The following is a 15,000-nucleotide window of genomic DNA, read 5'->3' on the forward strand; positions in this document are numbered from 1 at the left end:
GTCGTAATCATTTGGGATTACCATAATCATCTAGGATTATCGTAATTACCAAGGATTATTGTAATTATTTGTGATTACCATAATCATCTTGGATTATCATAATTACCAGGGATTACCATAATTATCTGAGATTATAATAATTACCAGGGATTATCGTAATGATTTGGGATTACCGTAACCATGTGGGATTATTATAATCACTAGGGATTATCACAATCCTTTGAGATTGTAAAAATCATCAGAGATTACCATAATCATCAACGATCATCACAATCATCTAGGACATCATCACAACCATTTCTGGTAGAATTTTAATTCCTAAATCAATTTCCGACTCACATCGGGATCGAGTCCGGGTCTTTCAATTAATGAGAGGCCAGTACGCTACCAACTGACCCACACTGGCTGGTATAGCAGCTCCCTGGACTTTTCATTTGAGAGAATATATATATATATATATGTATATATATATAATATAATTTATATATATATATAGATATCAGATATAATATATATATATGATATATATATATATACATATAGATATATATATAGAATATATATAGATATATAGATATATATTATAGCTATAATATTATATATAGATAGATATAAAGATATTATAGATATATATATATATATATATATTTATATATATACATAGATATATATATATATATATTATATAATATTGATATATATATATATATATTCATATATATATATATATGATATATATGTATATATATATATATATATATATATATATATATATATATATGTATATATATGTATATATATATATATATATATATATTATATATAAAGTATATATATATATGGTATATATATATATATATATATAATATATATATATATATATATAATATCATATAATATACATATATTATATATATATATATATTTATATATATATATATATATATATACATATATATACATTCTTATATCCACCTAAAAATAAATACCCAAAAATTGAAATCGAAAGATGAGCATAACGCCAGAAGGCAAATGCCCCCGTTCCACCGTAACGGGGGTGGTTTATGAGGCTCTCCCCCCGAGGGTGGTGGTAAGGGGGGCACCTCGCGAAATCCATAAACCCGCGAATTCCGTGGCTCTTTTGGGGGCTCCTTCTGTGGCTCTAAGGAGCCTTTTACATTGGCGAATCTTTTGGTGGCCGTTACGGGCGCCGATAAAGGAGGAGGTGATGTTGAGTATTACCCCCCTCTCCCTCCCCTTCCCTTTATTCTCTTGCACCTTCGGAGGAGGAGGAGGAGGAGGAGGAGCTGGGGAAATATATAGGCGTCCGGTTTCACAGGCGTCGTTGTCAGGTCGTTTTGGGAGGTCGTAAAGGTTGAAATTGGGGTTCCTATTGCGTATGCGTATGTGTATGTATAATATAATTTAATGTATACGATATAAATGTGTATATATTTTATGTGTATCTATACTTCTATTATTATATTATATATCTCTATAAAATCTATATATGTTATAAATATCTATCGTCTAACCTATTCTATATCTAAAGTATACCTATAATGATCTCTATATATATATCTTTATTTATATATATGGTTATAATATATTCTGTGTATGATATATATTCTTATCTTTATAGATATATAATTATATTATATATATTATATTATATTAACTTGATCACGAAGTATATAAACTTGATGCCATGTATAAATAAAGGTTTTTGCCACGAGGGAAAAAATGGAAAAGCGAGATAGCCAAGTACTTTCGGTCTTGTTCCGAACCCTTTTACTAAGGCCTTAGTAAAGGGTCGGAACAAGACCGAAAGTATTCGGCTATCTCGCTTTTTCATTTTTTCCTTTGAGGCAAAAACCTTATATATATATATATATATATATATATATATATATATATATATATATATATATATATACATATATATATATATATATATAAATATATATATATATATATATAATATATATATATATATATATATATATATATATATATATATACTAAAGTTGAAGGCGGTTGCTTGAAACCAGATAAGCATCATCGGACGGAAGGTGGAGAGATACCAAAATCCTTTAAAGTTATTTATTTTGCTGACGTTTCAGGACCATGTGTCCCATTTTCGAAGCTAAAAAATTAAAAGAATAACAGATTTAAAATGAGACTCAGATTAAAACATGATAAAAAGTTATTTCTTAACAAAATGCAAATTAGGTATAGAAGAAGGAAACAGTGATTACCAAGTAGTGCTGAAGGCAAAAGCTGAGTGACTGTCAGGGTCCGTTTTGGTGCCGACGGAAACTCAAGAGAGGTACAGAGGATTTGACGTGTACTGAGTATTTAGTTGGGGAACAAGTTGTTTGATAAAAAGAGATTCGAATATTTCCAATTGGTGTTCGTTTGGAGCTTTGCCTGTGATTTTGAAATCCTTGTAATTTATATTGTATTTGCATTTTTTCCCATGATCTCTAATACAGGAAAATTCGGGGTTTGATAGTTTGACACCCGTACGATAGCTAACGCCACGATGGGAATCTATTCTTACCTTTAACCAAGGTATATAGAATACCTTGCCTTTAACAACCTCTGGGTGGAGTCCACGTACTTCCCCAGGTCACATCTGGGGCAATTAAACAATTTCTTCATGAAACGTATTCCACCTGGGTGGAATACGTTTCATGAAGAAATTACGTTTCTCCTTCAATACTTTGTAAATAACTGTTTTCCATCAGAACTCTTTTACAAACAATTGCGAAAATTTCTAAATAATATCTTCCACCCAAAGTTTGAACTGCCACAGTACCAAAACTACATCTGTACGCTAGTGTCCCCCTAATCTATGATAGCCATTTTTATCAAGAACTGAGATTTCTTATAAGCAAATACCTACCGGCAGTCAAATTAAAATTGATCCCATGTAACCCAATGATCATCAAGTCCTTGTTTAAATATAAAGAGAGTCTGCTTCCTTTGATGACCTCGAGAGTCATATATTTGTTTAATTGCCCCAGATGTGACCTGGGGAAGTACGTGGGCTCTACCCAGAGGTTGTTAAAGGTAAGATTAGATTCCCATCATGGCGTTAGCTATCGTACAGGTGTCAAACTATCAAACCCCGAATTTTCCTGTATCAGAGATCATGGGAAAAAATGCAAATACAATATAAATTACAAGGATTTCAAAATCACAGGCAAAGCTCCAAACGAACACCAATTGGCAATATTCGAATCTCTTTTTATCAAACAACTGGATCCCCAACTAAATACTCAGTCCACGTCAACTCCTCTGTACCTCTCTTGAGTTTCCGTCGGCACTAAAACGGACCCTGACAGTCACTCAGCTTTTGCCTTCAGCACTACTTGGTAATCACTGTTTCCTTCTTCTGTACTTAATTTGCATTTTGTTAAGAAATAACTGTTTATCATGTTTTAATCTGAGTCTCATTTTAATTCTGTTATTCTTTTAATTTTTTAGCTTCGAAAATGGGACACACGGTCCTGAAACGTCAGCGAAATAAATAACTTTAAAGGATTTTGGTATCTCTCCACCCTCCGATGATATATATATATATATATATATATATATATATATATATATATATATATATATTATATATATTTATATATATGTATATTACTATATATAGATATATATATATATATTATACACACACACATATATATATATATATATATATATATAGTTATATATATATGTATATTACTATATATATATATATATATATATATATATATAGATATATATATAATATACGTATATATATATATATATATATATTATATACACACACAACACACACATATATATATATATATATATATTAATTATTATATATATAATTATACTTTTTCAACACAAGCCACTTCCCTAAGCACCTATTGGCTCTACAACAAAATGTAACATTTCGATTACTGTCAAATTTATACTTGACAGAACAGCTACCACATTAACAGCTATATAGATATATCCTCCCCTCGCTTCGAGAGGTCTGTTAACCTTAAAAGGGAACTACGTAGTACCTGATAGTTAGTCGCCTCTGGCGGGCCGAAACTAGCAACGGGCACTGCATATAGTAGGTGCTATAGTGAATTCACATCAACCGTGCATCTGATGTCTAGGCCAGTCCCTTACGACGCTCCTGATTGGCTGTTGATGAGCCAATCACAGGGCTGGAAACTCTCAGTCTCTCTCGAAAGAGTTCACATAGGCAGGATGTATGTTTCACCTCCCCTGAGAGATACGTCTTTCTAAAGTATATGTCAGGAGAGGTGGAACATACATCCTGCCTATATGAACTCTGTGAGAGATTGAGAGTTTCCAGCCCTGTGATTGGCTATCAACAGCTAATATGGAGCGTCGAAAGGGACTGGCCTAGACATCAGATGCACGGGTGATGTGAATCTACTATAGCAACTTCATCACTCTAAGATGGGGTAGAAAGGACTCACATATCTTAACCTAACCTAACCTAACCTAACCTAACCTATGGGCAATTAATCTTGACATTACTTTTATTGTGAATTATATACAAGTAGGTTTTTTTTATTCAGCAAAGTAATTTTTTACTTTGATTGAGTAATTACATCAGTTCACATCAACATTTGGGTTTCACTTTTTTTCAACAACTATGTTGCTTTCAGTTTCTTCTATAGATAAGTCTTTCTTTAATTCAGACATAAAAAAAAACATTTTAATTTGCTCTAGAGTAAGGTTTTACTGTCTACTTTAAGAGCAAAGTAATTACATCAGTTCACACCAAAAATTTGGGTTTCACTTTTTTTTAAGATCCGTGTTGCTTTGCGTTTCTTCTATAGACAAGTCTTTCTTTAACTCGGCTAAATAAAAAAAATAAACGCTTCTACTTAATTTGCGTCTAGAGTGAGGTTTTACTACCTACTTTAAGCGCAAATAAATGTACCCCAATTAACCGGTAACTTCCGTAAGCGAAATCCCACGAAGTAAAACAAGACACTTCGCCCGATAAAAAAGGGCGTAATAAAAGTGTAAAAAGCAGGAAACCCGAACGGGTTGAGAGAGAAAACGATAAATTATTGGAACATCTCTAAAATACACGTCGGAACGCGACATATGGCTTCCGCGGGAACCCGCAAAGTCTTCTCAAAATCAATTTACCCTTCACCGAAGGCAATCCAGATAAGATCGAGCCATTCTTGGGGGTGGGGGGAGGGGAGGGAGGGGGACAATTATCCCTTCTCAAGCCATCATCAACTCTCTTTATCGAGTGGAAGGGCAATTAGCCTCCGTCACAAGCCAGTCTCAGCAGTATGGGGGAGGCTTGAGTCGGTGTCACAGGACTTACGATATTTCTCCCGATATTGACTGATACTGGAAATGTTAGTCGCAGATATCTGGAACTGGAACTGTTGTTGTTGTTGTTTTAGATGAAACTGGCCTTATGCCAGCACGGGCTCTTGCTCATAGAGCAGCCAGTAGCGAACTGGAACTGTAATATAGAATTTAGGCCAAAGGCCAATCGCTCGGACCTAGGAGGTCACACAGCGCTGAAAATAATGTTGAAATAATTGTTCGGAGAGGGTGGAAAGCAAGATGGAAGTAAGAGCATATGAACGGAGGTACAGTTAAAGGAATGAAAGGGGTCGCAGCTAGCTGCCGAAGGTAGGCTGCCAAGAACCTTAATTAGTGCCTACAGTGCACCGCCGTAAAAAAAGACTTTGAAGGAGAAATCAGCCTTTAGAGAGAGACATACACGAAAAGGTGATAATTATATAAACGCGAGAGAACTGAAAGCAAAACCGATGTGCCTGAAATTCAGACAAATTATGCAGAGTAGGAATGAATTTGCTCCCCGTTTAAATATTTGGAGGTCAGAAAACTTTTACGGGCAAGAGCCCGTGCTGGCATGAGGCCAGCTAAATCTGCAACGACAATAGAAAACTATATTCCACATTTTAGTTATATAGCCCGAGATAAAACTCCTACCAAACTGAGGCTTCCTTTGTTTATAAGCCGTGGCGGGGATCAGCGACAAGCTTGCCACAGTCGCGCTCGTGTGCTCGACATGGCTTATAAACAATGGAAACCTACGGGAAGCCACACATCCTCGCCACACAACGACGCCATGACGTGGCACCACTTTGTGGCTTGCGCCCTCATGGCCTCGAAGTCCAATGTTAGACTTGGCAATAAAAACTCCACTGGCACGATGCTACGGGGCTAAGCAAATTTTGAAGCAAGAAGAAAGCGATGGAATAGTGAGTTATTGATTATTGATTTTTTTTTTTTTTTTTGCTTTATCACAGTCCTCCAATTCGACTGGGTGGTATTTATAGTGTGGTGTTCCGGGTTGTATCCTGCCTCCTTAGGTGTCCATCACTTTTCTTACTATGTGCGCCGTTTCTAGGATCACACTCTTCTGCATGAGTCTTGGAGCTACTTCAGCCTCTAGTTTTTCTAGATTCCTTTTCAGGGATCTTGGGATCGTGCCTAGTGCTCCTATAATTATGGGTACAATTTCCACTGGCATATCCCATATCCTTCTTATTTCTATTTTCAGATCTTGATACTTATCCATTTTTTTCCCTCTCTTTTCTCTCAACTCTGGTGTCCCATGGTATTGCGGGACCATCAATGAGTGATACTTTCTTCTTGACTATGTCAATCAACGTCACGTCTGGTCTATTTGCACGTATCACCCTATCTGTTCTGATACCATAGTCCCAGAGGATCTTTGCCTGATCGTTTTCTATCACTCCCCTCAGGTTGGTGCTCGTACCCACTTATTACTGCAAGGTAAGCTGATTTTTCTTGCACAGGCTCCAGTGGAGGGCTTTTGCCACTGAATCATGCCCCTTTTTGTACTGGTTCTGTGCAAGTGCCGGGCATTCACTTGCTATGTGGTTTATGGTCTCATTTTTCGTATTGCACTTCCTACATATGGGAGAGATGTTATTTCCGTCTATCGTTCTTTGAACATATCTGGTTCTTAGGGCCTGATCTTGTGCCGCTGTTTATCATTCCTTCAGTTTCCTTCTTGAGCTCTCCCTCTGTAGCCATTGCCATGTGTCATCGCTGGCTAGTTCTTTAGTCTGTCTCATGTATTGTCCGTGCATTGGTTTGTTGTGCCAGTCCTCTGTTCTGTTTGTCATTCTTCTGTCGCTATCTATTTCTGGGTCTTCGTCTACTTTTATTAGTCCTTCTTCCCATGCACTCTTTAGCCACTCGACTTCACTGGTTTTCAGATATTGCCCCAGTGCTCTGTTCTCGATGTTGACGCAGTCCTCTGTACTTAGTAGTCCTCTCCCTCCTTCCTTTCGTGTTATGTATAGTCTGTCCGTATTTGCTCTTGGGTGTAGTGCTTTGTGTATTGTCATACGTTTTCCTGGTTTTCTGATTATTATTATTATTATTATTATTTATTATTATTATTATTATTATTATTATTATTGATTATTAATATTATTATTACAGTAGATAAAACCTATTCAGATGGAACAAGCCCACGAAAGGGCCCACTGACTTCAAATTCAAGCTTCCAAAGAATATGGCGTTCATTAGGAAGAAGTAAGAGGAAGTAAAGGGAATTGCAGAAAGAGGAGACCCAACTTATTAAAAACGAAAAAAAAAAAATAGTTACATAGATAAAGATATATTCAAATGCAAGACGAATAGAACTAGGGTAGTAATGCACTGTATTTTCACTTGAACTTGCTATTAATCAAACTTCATCAACTATTATCTGCCCAACGTCAATATCAAGGAATGAATGAAAGAATACAAAGAATTGCCGAAACTTACAACATACCTTGGCAGTTTGGACCAATCTGTAAAATGGAATTTCTATTAAAAAATCCTTTCGTGTATTTTTTCGTTGTGGCCTCTGTTCAATAATATGCAACAAAGCGGTGTTTTTAATTACCGTATTACGATCAGTGCCTCTTGAATGGATGATAATAATAATAATCATAATATACTTTATCAAAAGTAATGACTACTTCAGCAGCGTTACACTTGTAGAGATTCTTCTCTATTTTCTGAATAGCGGCTTTTTCCGTGCTACTTACAGGCTAGTAGAGCGCCTCTAGAGGTCTACTATATAGACTGTTTAAGTAGCACGGAAAAAGCCGTCATTTGGAAAATAGAGAATAATCTCTACAAGTGTAACGCTGCTGAAGTAGCCATTACTTTTAATAAAGTATGCTTGAGAGAGGGTCTACTTCCTAAGTACAATAATCATAATAATAATAATGGAAAAAGAAACCCACAAGATTACCGAGTACAACTTGTTTACTTGTAAGTATTTACACAGTATTTATATAGTATTTACAGGTAAACAAGATATACTCAATAATCTTGAGGGTTTCTTTTTCCATCTTCAGAAGAAAACTGACAGAAGTTTTTGTTTGGTTCAATAATAATAATAATAATAATAATAATAATAATAATAATAATAATAATAATAATACTTCCATTCAACTTTCAATATTTACATAGAATGAATGACATTTTAGGAGGTAATAATTAATAAGTAATAATAATAATAATAATAATAATAATAATAATAATAATAATAAATAATAATAATAAAAACTGGGCGGAAAAGACTCCCTATCACGAGAGTATATAGAATAGATGTCCACAATAATAATAATAAAAAAAGCTAAGTTTTTAAATTATACACGAACTATTTAAAAAAAATTTATTTTTGTGGACCCCTTAGCAACCTTAATAATAATAATAATAATAATAACTGAATAATAATAATTAATAAGTAATAAATAATAATAATAATAAATAAGAATAATCAAGAACATTTTCATTTAGCTTTTAAATATTGATATAGAATGACTGGTATTTTAGAAAATGGGGGCCAGGCAGAGCATGAAAAAGCTTGCCATAAAACTTCTGGTAGCTCTGGAAATTTACATGACACCTCGTTTTCCATATTCAGCGACAAGGACAGGTGATGCCAACTGTGAGATGCAAGGGGGGGGGGGGGGGGGGGGGGGGGGGTGGGGGGGGGGCGGCGGTTGTTAGGCTTTGGGAAAGGGGGAGAGGGGGGGGGGGGGCGTCATGCGTAATGTACCCAAGTCACGTGCGTAAATAACTCCACCCTAGAAGGAATCCCCCTCCCCGATAAGGAAATGACAACGGGCGCCACATAAAACATCAGGCGTTTTGACAACGCCAGATAGAAACAAATAGATAAGCAACGGGGCGATAAGGGTTTTTTTTTTTTTTGGTTTTTTTTTTTTTTACCCTCGGGTACTTTTCTTATCTTTTTTTAACCCTTAGCGGAAAGAGAAACAGCATTTTCGTAATTGGCAAAAACGCAGGGAAGGTGAAAATATTCATATATTATCCGTACTGCCAGCGCATTTAGATGCATCCGGGTGGCATGGGTAGGGGGTATGGGGAGAGATGGTCGTGGGGGGCGGTGTCCCACCTGTGCGTATCCGGTTACACCTGGCGATGGCGGACATCAAAAAAGATTTGATAAGTGATTGGCGTAACAGGCAGATGCCGACCAATACCCTGAAAAGTGGTTAGAAAAGTTGATGAAAAAGGCAATCGCACTTACGATATATTGGCGGAAAAAAAAAAAAAAAAAATCGAAATAGCCCCATCCATTTTTCAAAAATGACACCAAGACAACGGATAACGTATAATGGAATGGAATGGGCGATAAGAATGGACGGTAACATTTCACCAACAAATGAGAGGAAACGTGACGTGACTTTTTAGAAACTCCAGACCAATATATAAAAATTTTAAAACAGGAAATATATATATATATAATATAAATATATATATATATATTATATATATATATATATATATATATATATATATATGTGTGTGTGTGTGTGTGTGTGTGTGCGCGTGTGTGTGTGTGTGTGTGTGTGTGTGTATATATTATTCCCTGAAGTTTCATGAATAAACAACGCCAAAGCGCTTGGTACGTATCGTCTGACTGTTTTTTCCCGGTGGTTTTGGCTTTATACTAAATCACAATTCATCTCTTGGAAGTTTTTTTTAACACACACACCACACACACACACATATATATCCATGCTATAATCCATATTATTATTATATATTATATATATATATATATATAATTTATATATATATAATAAATTTTATATATGTACATATATATAAATATATTATATATATATATGTATATATATATATATATATATATATATATATAATATATATAATATATGGGGATACAATCCACAATGAAGTAAAATCCTCTTGTAGTTTAAAATATATATCTCTAGTACAGGATTAAAGCTTTCGACCATCAACATTTTAGTGAACAAGACCACAGTTGATGGTCGAAAGCTTTAATCCTGTACTAGAGATATATATTTTAAACTACAAGAGGACTTTACCTTCATTGTGGATTGTATCCCCATTTACGTAGAGGTACGCATAGTACCTGGCTTCTGCATATATATATTATATATATATATATATTATATATCTATATATATATATATCTATATATATATAATAATTTTATATATATATATATATTATATATATATATCTATATATATATATAAATATATATATATATATATATATATATATATATTATATATACTATATATAATATAATATATACATACGTACATGCATAACATACATACATATATATATATATATATATATATATATATATATATACAAAATATAATATATATAATGAGTCTCTGTTTACTCATATATATGACCCATTGCTAAGAGGAGATACTGGGAACGTACGAAATACAACACAGGTGGTGGAGATGACAGATAACATCTACTGTCGCCAAAAAAAAACAATAACAAAAATGAGACAAAAAAATCTTTGACAAAAGATAAGATCGCCAAAATAAGTAAAATAAAAACTCTTTGACAAAAGATAAGAGGGCAGGACTAAATAGCGCAATACCAATCCAACAGCTACAAATTGTAGCATGATAAAAACCCGATAACATATAACATCTAACTTCTAACTTGATAATATTTATTGAGCGTACTTCATGATAGTTGTAGTATACTTACCGTGCGGTGTACGTGCCCTCCTACTATCGTCTGTTGTCACACTTCCTGAAAATATAAATGACAAGTTTTTGTATATTATTATTATTATTATTATTATTATTATTATTATTATTATTACAGAAAAGACAATATTTTATATTATTATTATATTTTTATTACTTTTTTATTACTATTTTCTAATGTCAAACTTCCTAAAAATAGAAAAGACGAGTTTTTTGATATTATTATTATTATTATTATTATTTTATTATTATTATATTTTTTTTTTTTTATTATTTATTTTTTTTTTTTTTGCTTTATCACAATCTTCCAATTCGACTGGGTGGTATTTATCGTGTGGGGTTCCGGGTTGCATCCTGCCTCCTTAGGAGTCCATCACTTTTCTTACTATGTGCGCCGTTTCTAGGATCACACTTCTGCATGAGTCCTGGAGCTACTTCATCCTCTAGTTTTATAGAATTCTTCTTTTTCAGGGATCTTGGGATCGTGCCTAGTGTTTCCTATGATTATGGGTACAATTTCCACTGGCATATCCCATATCCTTCTTATTTCTATTTTCAGGTCTTGATACTTATCCATTTTTTCCCTTTCTTTCTCTTCAACTCTGGTGTCCCATGGTATTGCGTTATCAATGGGTGATACTTTCTTCTTGATTTTGTCAATCAACGTCACGTCTGGTCTTTTTGCACGTATCACCCTATCTGTTCTGATACCATAGTCCCAGAGGATCTTTGCCTGATCGTTTTCTATCACTCCCTCAGGTTGGTGCTCGTACCACTTATTACTGCAAGATAGCTGATGTTTCTTGCAGGCTCCCATGGGAGGGCTTTTTTGCCACTGAATCATGCCTCTTTTTGTACTGGTTCTGTGCAAGTGCCGGACATTCGCTTGCTATGTGGTTTATGGTCTCATTTTTCGTATTGCACTTACTACATATGGGAGAGATGTTATTTCCATCTATCGTTCTTTGGATATATCTGGTTCTTAGGGCCTGATCTTGTGCCGCTGTTATCATTCCTTTAGTTTCCTTCTTGAGCTCTCCCCTCTGTAACCATTGCCATGTGTCATCGCTGGCCAGTTCTTTAGTCTGTCTCATGTATTGTCAGTGCATTGGTTTGTTGTGCCATTCCTCAGTTCTGTTTGTCATTCTCCTGTCTTGGTATATTTCTGGGTCTTCTTCTACTTTTATCAGTCCTTCTTCCCATGCACTCTTGAGCCACTCGTCTTCACTGGTTTTCAGATATTGCCCAAGTGCTCTGTTCTCGATGTTGACGCAGTCCTCTATACTTAGTAGTCCTCTCCCTCCTTCCTTTCGTATTATGTATAGTCTGTCCGTATTTGCTCTTGGGTGTAGTGCTTTGTGTATTGTCATATGTTTCCTAGTTTTCTGGTCTATGTTGCGGAGTTCTGCCTTCGTCCATTCCACTATTCCTGCACTGTATCTGATTACTGGCACTGCCAATGTGTTTTATGGCTTTTATCATATTTCCGGCGTTGAGTTTTGACTTGAGTATCGCCTTGAGTCTCTGCATATATTCTTTCCTGATCGTGTCCTTCATCTCTTGGTGTTTTATATCCCCTCCTTCCATTATTCCCAGGTATTTGTATCCAGTCTCATCTATGTGTTTGATGTTGCTCCCATCTGGTAGCTTTATCACTTCAGTCCTTGTTACTTTGCCCTTTTGTATGTTGACTAAGGCGCATTTTTCTATTCCAAACTCCATCCTGATGTCCCCAGATACAATCCTTACAGTCTGGATTAGGGTATCTATTTCCTTGATGCTCTTACCATACAGCTTGATGTCGTCCATGAACATCAGATGGTTAATTCTGTTGCCTCTTTTTCTTGAGTTGGTTCCCAGCATCCATCTTCTGCAGTACTTTTGTCATGGGAGTCATGGCTACTACGAAGAGTAGTGGGGACAGTGAGTCGCCCTGGAAGATCCCTCTCCTGATATTAACATCTGCTAGTCTTATTCCAGAGCTTATAAGTATTGTATTCCAGTTGCGCATTGTATTTTTGAGGAAGCTGATGGTGTTTTCCTCTGCCCCATATATTTTCAGGCATTCTATTAGCCATGTGTGTGGTATCATGTCGAATGCTTTCTTATAGTCTATCCATGCATGCCATGCTTAGGTTGGTTTTCCTTATCTCACTATTCTTCATTACCATTTTGTCTATCAGGAGCTGGTCTTTTGTGCCCCTACACTTCCTTCTGCAGCCTTTCTGTTGGTGGGGGATGGTGTTAGTATCCTCTAGGTAGTTGTATAGCCTTTCGCTGATGATACCTGTTAGCAACTTCCACATTATTGGTAGGCAGGTGATAGGCCTGTAGTTACTGGCTATATTTCCCTTACTCTTGTCTTTCTGGACTAGGGATGTTCTTCCTGTGGTCATACATTTGGGCTCATGGTGATTTGTGATACAATGCTGGAGTTGTTCTGCTATTCTTGGGTGTAGGGCCTTGAAGTTTTTGAGCCAGTATCCATGGACTTCATCGGGACCTTGGGCTTTCCAGCTGGGCATCACCATCATCATCATCATCATCACATCATCATCATCATCATCATCATCATCATCATTATTATTATAATTATTATTATTATTACAGAAAAGAGAATGTTTTATATTATTACAATCAAAGAATAATAATAATAATAATAATAATAATAATAATCTCATAAGAAACAATCTTTCAAGAAAAACATTTACCCAACGCTGAATAATAATAATAATAATAATAATAATAATAATAATAATAATAATAATAATAATAATAATAATAATAATAATAATATTTTGGAAGAAGACCCTCTTTTAAACAAATTCTGTTGAATAAAATGGCAGAATTCAGCGAATTAATCGTATATATTACCTTTCTGTTTTTTCTTATTACTCGCTTTTCTGGCTCAGCGATACTTCGTCCAATCTTGTCCAATATTCATAATTAAGGATAATTAATGCTGAAAGTGGTGATTTTAGGTCAGCACAGGCTTTACTGATCAACGACTGGTATTGTCAGTATACTGGTATTGCCAGAATACTGGTATATGGGAAGGCGTTCCTCTGGTTCAGATCAAGCAGGGGTCGTCGTCGGTGTTGGTATCATTCCGTAAGAGAGGTCAATGTCAGGCCGGGGTCGTCTCTGGTATGTCGCGATAGCAGAGCTATAACCATGCAGTAATACCACCTGAATACCAGAGACGACCCCGGCCTGACATTGACCTCTCTTACGGAATGATACCAACACCGACGACGACCCTTGCTTGATCTGAACCAGAACGCCTTCCCATATACCAATATTCTGATAATACCAGTATTCTGATAATACCAGTCTGTGATCAATAAAGCTGCACTGAATAAAATACCACTTTCAGCATTATCCCGAATATGAATATTGGACAACTATTGCGAAGTATCGCTAAGCCAAAAAAGCGAGTAATAAGAAAAAATAGAAAAGATAATATGTAAGGTTAATTCGCTGAATTCTGACATTTCATTCAACAGAATAATAATAATAATAATAATAATAATAATATAATTAATAATAATAATATAATAATAATAATAATAGTAATAATAATAATAATAATAATAATAAGATGATAATTATTATTATTATTATTATTATTTTATTATTATTATTATTATTATTATTATTATTATTATTTACCTGACGAACGCCGTGTTTGTTTTATTTCTGTACGTGACGGAAAGTGAAACTAATCGCAACAGTAAAACGAAGAAGAAGAAAGAGAAGAAGAAGAAGAAGAAGAAGAAAGAAGAACGAAACCCCCTCTTCCCCCTCCCTCCCCCCTTTTTCTAACTCCCTTCCGAAAAATGAGAGCCCGAAACTGGCGAGAGCGGCGATTTACGACCTCATGAATCTGAGCGAACGGCGCAAAAACCGCGCCATTTTT

General features: G+C 35.0%; 1 protein-coding gene across 3 annotated transcripts in view; it reads left to right on the top strand.

The window, feature by feature from the left end:
* LOC135194975 (homeobox protein engrailed-2b-like) overlaps positions 1–15,000 on the top strand; it is a 217,205-nt gene that overhangs the window by 50,868 nt on the left and 151,337 nt on the right. The window lies entirely within an intron of this gene.

The sequence above is a fragment of the Macrobrachium nipponense genome, chromosome 15 (genome assembly GCF_015104395.2).
Source record: "Macrobrachium nipponense isolate FS-2020 chromosome 15, ASM1510439v2, whole genome shotgun sequence".
Taxonomy (NCBI): domain Eukaryota; kingdom Metazoa; phylum Arthropoda; class Malacostraca; order Decapoda; family Palaemonidae; genus Macrobrachium; species Macrobrachium nipponense.